The sequence below is a fragment of the Cupressus sempervirens genome, chromosome 6 (assembly GCF_028749045.1).
Source record: "Cupressus sempervirens isolate cs-2001-9-10 chromosome 6, ASM2874904v1, whole genome shotgun sequence".
Classification (NCBI taxonomy): Eukaryota; Viridiplantae; Streptophyta; class Pinopsida; order Cupressales; family Cupressaceae; genus Cupressus; species Cupressus sempervirens.
This window is the reverse complement of record NC_143123.1, coordinates 318,282,771-318,288,770: the sequence shown is the minus strand read 5'-3', so window position 1 is coordinate 318,288,770 and position 6,000 is coordinate 318,282,771.

Here is a 6,000-nt window from a genome sequence, read left to right as displayed (position 1 = left end):
AAATACTAATATAGAAAGTTTATGACTATTAGACAGGATTCAAGCTTATCCATGATAGCAACATAAGAATTTAGACTTAAAGAAATGTCTTTTTAAAATCAAGAGAAGAAATTATTGAATTGTTTGAGGACAAGCAATTTGAGGAAGGGTGCCCTATCATATCCCTATTTTGAGATAAAATTTTAATAATAATTAGATTATACAGTGTTAGTAAATAAATATTGATAAGAGTGATATTAAAACTAATACTAAAATATAAAAATAGGGGATAATTATTATTTAATTTATATTATTAATAAAATCATATTTAGAATGATATTTTAAATAATTAAAAAATAATAAAATCAAAATGAATAAATAAAGAAATTAAATTAAATACAAGAGATGATATTGTAGAAAGTATGTTAACTTTCTAAATAAAATAAATAATATATTAATAATAAACACAAATCAGTAAGTAAATAAACAATATAACTTATAATAATATAAATTAACTAAATCTAATGAAAAGTCAAGAAATATTTAACAAATAGACATGACTCTTTAAAATTAAGATATAAAAGGGAAGAGTTTATTTTAGAGAGTTAAAAAAAAAAGGAAGAGGAGAAGAGAGGAGTTCAAAAAGGAAAAATGAAAGAGGAATATAATATGAAGAAAATAAGAAAGTGAGTTTTTGAAAAGGTATCAATGATATTGAAAGGATGTGAACCTTCGAAAGGGTCATAATTATGAATAGTTGTGAATATTAAAAAATATTTTATTTATAAATTAATTGAACTTTTCTAAAGGATCTTGATTATGAAGTGTTGCGACTTTTCAAAAGGATTATAACTATAAGTGTTGTGACTTTTCAAAACATTTCTATTATGAAAGGTTATGACTCTTGAGAAAGAAAAAATAAAAAGGGCCAAATAAGGATCCAACTGGACCACACAAAGAGGAAGGTAAGAAATGTATGTTTATGGATTATATTTTCTTAATTATAGTTATGAATTTATTTATATTAATTAATAATATGTGTAGATTATATATATTTATTATTAAAAGATATTATAATTCATTTTAAGTGGTATTTAGAAATATAAATCAATTAATTATTTAGTTTGTATATTTTTCACAGAATGGATAAAGAACCCATAGTGCCAGTATAAGGACATTGCTCACCTATATAAATGGCTTCATGCCAGTATAGAGTTAGGAGTTGTCTTTATATAAATGGATAAGATGGGATTGATGAAATCTTGTAATGCCAGTGCAAGAAGTGAGATCCTCGTATGAATGGTTATCGTGCTAGTGCAAGATATGAGTAACCTTGTATAAATGGCTAGATGAGAACAAGATAATGGCTAGAAATAAGGAGAAAATAATATATTTCTACTTTTTAGTATTTAATCCTAACATTAATTTTTCAAGTATTAGTGTCCCAATCTAACCCTAATAGTGGGACATTACACCTTCAGGTTGCCAAGGTCTCCCTCTCTTCCTCCTCACTACTTCCCCTTTGCCAAGAATGAAGGGCTCGGACTTAACTGGCTTCTTATGTTTTCTTCCCTTAACTTTAGCTTTAAAAGCAAAAGAGTCTAGTTCCAATGAGATCTCCTTCTCAACATCAGTCCTATCATTTCCATCTAGGGAAACACTATATTGCATCTTCTCTTCAACATGGTAATCCTCCCTTGAGGGATTGATATGAACATATATCTAGGAATTAAGAGGAGGAGCTGGAGGAGGAGTCAAGATAATAACAAGTTCAAAATCATTCAACCTCTCCTTAGGGAGAAGACAATATGCAACCAAGGGAGTATTAATTTCCTCTTATTCAATGTCAACCTCCATCCTCTAGTCATCAATATCATCCTATAAGAAAGCTCGAACAGGAGGAAGAGAAGGTATAGGCAGAGTATTCCTCCAGATGGAAGAAGAGGAAGGGTTAAAATCTACGAAAAGGGGAGAAGATTTATGAAGCCAAGCCCTTTCATTTATGGTTCTAAGATCCAAATGTTGAGCATTAAGGCAAGAAGTAGGAGGATGGGGAAAAGTAGAACCCAGATTAAAATTCTTATTGGAGATATTTAGATCAATACCATCGTTTGGGGGTATATCTTTACCAGATGCAATAGTCTTAGACTTCTCAACAAACTACATTTTCAAAATATCAAGAGAGGCATTAATGCATTCAACATTTTCCATCCAAGCTTAGTTGCCTAGGTCTATTTGAGGTAGGTTTATTTGCGGCATGTCAAAAGTAGAGCTCACATTTGCATGAAAAATGGAAGATTTGAGTTTCGGAAGAGAAGAGCCAATGGGGGGTTTTTCTACCAGGAGGGTTTTAGCTATAGGTTTTTTATTATTCTTTTTTAGAATAGGACAATCTTTCCTGCTATGCCCTTCTTTTCTACACAAATAGTGTACATTCAAACAACATGTGTAGGAGATTTGAAATTCAAGAAGATAATTACCCAAATCTAGATAGATGACATCAAACACATATATGCCTTGATAGATAGAGAGCAGAACACACACATCTGAATTAGGGATTAGAGTATTAGAGTGATCAAGTTTCAAAACCCTACCTATTGGTTCCAAAACTTGAGGAATAAAATTCCATACAAATGGTGGGCGGTTACTAACCATAACCCACCTTAAAAAAGATAATGCAAGAATTTCTTCATTGACAACCTCCATAGACCAAGGTAGAGCTCTAAATTCACACCAACCAACTCTCCAAAATTGTCTATCAACAATGGCTCTATATGATTTAGGGTTAGAGAAAATCAATATGAATAGATCTTTTTGAATCAAATGACAGAAAGAGTAGTGGAATCATATCTTTTCCCCGAGATATTATGTGACCAATCATTCAAAAAATTCCTTGAGGGTAAAGTGGATGGGTCCCTTACAACAAAAAAAAAGCACAATTTTTAAGCCTTCTTTTCTCCTAAATCAACTCTAACTACATCTTTTTTGTTATCTTTAACAATAAATTTAGGGGAAACTAGTTCCCTACCTCCATCCCTAATTCTCCAAAAAGAATTTGAAATAAAGTTGGTGGTGTTTGAAACTATGGCAACTAAGTTGGGAAAATTTTAACAAATTTTTCTCCTAGAGTTCATTGATGCAGGATCCTTACAAAGCTTGCTTGAATGACTTGTGAGGTTGGTTTTTTCTAGAGGGGTGTTGGCCATGGTAATTTTCCTTAACTCTCTCCTTTTCCAACTCGTGGGAATCTGACAAGGGTTTCTCAAGAATTTGCTCAGGGGAAGTGGAAATAGTGGAAGAAAAGGGGGAGAAACAAGCATAACACTTGGAGGACACAACATTAATGCCATTCTTGGGGGATGAAGAAGCCGTTAATTAGTAGTACAACACAATGCAAAGGGCTCTACTGAGCCAATTTGTAGAGCCCTCTTGCTCACACAAGATATCTCATAAAAAAAAAAGAATTTTTGACTTTTGATGTTTTCTTTTTATGTTCTAAGTGTTCAAAGTAAAACTTATCATAAATTTATAGTTTTCCTGCCAAACTTCTCCTATCAAATCTACATATTTTTAAAAATAAGTTACATATTCTTGAAGAGGACTCTCTCCTCTAGAGGTGCATATAAATTTTTTATTTTTTGAACATGAATTACTATGTTTTTCCCTTTTTTGAAGTGACATCTTTTTGAATCTTAGAGTACCTACTTGTAATAGTTTAAAAGTATAACATATTATAAATACTCAGAATACTACAAAATTTATATGACCATAATCTTGACTCCACGATTTACAAAATGGTATTTTTAGTTTTTCAATAAACTTTATTTTATATGGAGTGTTGGTGTAAATAATTAATCATTATTACACTTTAATTAAGTTTACTTAGGTTAATGCATTATTTTATTATTTATTAGTTACACACCTAGCAGTATGTGTACTCATATGAGCTATCTAGTTTAAAACATAGGAGTTAGCAACTTATTTTAGCACATGGTGTCTACAACACAAGAGCTTGTATATTTATCTGAGTTGTCATGTAGACAACACAGTTGTTTGTACTCTAATTAAGCACATGGTATCTATAACATCTCTTTATGAGATACACCTTGGTATTCTTATCCTCTCATCATTGCACTAACTTATGTTCTCAATGGAGCATAATCCACTCTTGGTGGACATGTGCTTAGTTGTGAGGCATATTATTTCACTAACTCCTAGTCATTCTAGAGGCCTTTATATACAAGCACTTCTAGTGTGTGTATGTGTATATACATCAATTAATTCTCATATTGTTATTCTAATCATACTTTATTGGTCCATATTGTGCTAGTGCTTGAGTTTCTTGATCTTGTTGTAATTTTTCCTGAAGGCAAATTCTTACATGGTATCAAAATTGAGGGAGCTTCTCTTCACATGGCCATTGGAGACCATTCTTGCTTCACCTCCCTAAAGACCCCAATTTAGATCCAAAGTATCTACAACTATTGGGAGCTTCTAGAATGAAAGCGGACCTCACCATTGCATCTGGAGCATTGATTTGGTGAACTTTGACTATAAATTTTCCTACCCTAGGCCATAATCAAAATTGAGGCAATTTTTTTTTGCAAACCAAAACCCAAAGTCCCAATTTGTGGAATTTGGTATGATCTTTTAGATCTATGAATTTATTTTTTGAATCTACATATTTTATTATTTTGCTTCTCTACAAATTTTGGATCTATATATCTGTATTTTTCAAATCTACATTTTGTTCAAAAAAATTTAGTCTATTAGGCTTGTAGAGAGCATTTTTTCGCAAGCCAACTGGGTGGCCAAATCTTGACACCTATAGAATATTCTCTATAATATTACCTCTAACCAATGGCGTCTTCCTCATACTAGCCAACCACATAACATACTTGAAACTAACATCACATTTCATTACCAGTGGCAACCATAGATAAATTGGCGATGGCATCTTCAACTGACGGTTACATCCAAAAAAATTGTAGTAGCTTCAAGTCGATTTAACCTCCGCAACTTTTTTTTTTATACACTCAACAAGAAAATTTTTGGTGAATGTGGGACTAAAGTCCCACACCCACCTACCAGTGATCTTCTGTTGGCTACCATTCCCACCCATCGGCCACCTTAACTCCCACTAGTGATGAATTCACTCTTCCAGCCATAGACTTCATCTCATTGGTAAACTTTCTAGTTGCTACTACTTCAAATCCATTATGACTAACACATGGATCCATGATAGCTTCTGCTAGGTCATCTACCCAGCACGAATAGACACGTAACCTTGGTGATACACATCAAATTTGGCATAGTCAGTACATCCATATGCATAGTCAAATCCACATCACCTATTTCGTATAGCCCACATTAACAACATGTCACCCCAATCGTACAATTTTGTACCGTACAGACTGCCACTCACCAAGGGGCTCTTTTTTCACTAATGTTATTCATAGACTGTCTTAAATTTGATGGTCATTTGACCATCACTAGAAGGTAAAATTACACTGCTTTGATGGCCATATGGATGTCAAATTTAACATTGCAGTTTGTTGAGCAGACCCCTCACCATATGTAGTTTTGATTTGACAGTCCAACTTTGGGAGGCCATAGCTCAGTCATCCAGACTCCAAATTAGGTGCAACTTTTTTTTTATTTTGGCTAGAATTTCCTGAATGTTTTAGTGGTGCTATTATTTTTTGGTTTTGGTGCATGGATTTGTCAAAAAAATAGTTTTCGGTGACTGTACCTATCCAATCCTATATTTTGCAACTTCAAATGCTCTATATGGGCTCATCTGGACACATTTTCATGTTCCATTTTTTTTGAAAGTGCTTAATTTTTCATCTACTTTCCAAATCTACAATCAAATTATACCCTTGTGTGGATAGAAATAACACTTTCACAAATAGGTCCTTTTTTGCATTGTATTGCTTTGATAAAACTTCAAAATTATTTTACATCTGAGCTACATTGCTAAGTACCACATTTAAACTCCAAGAGAAGGTTATAAATAGA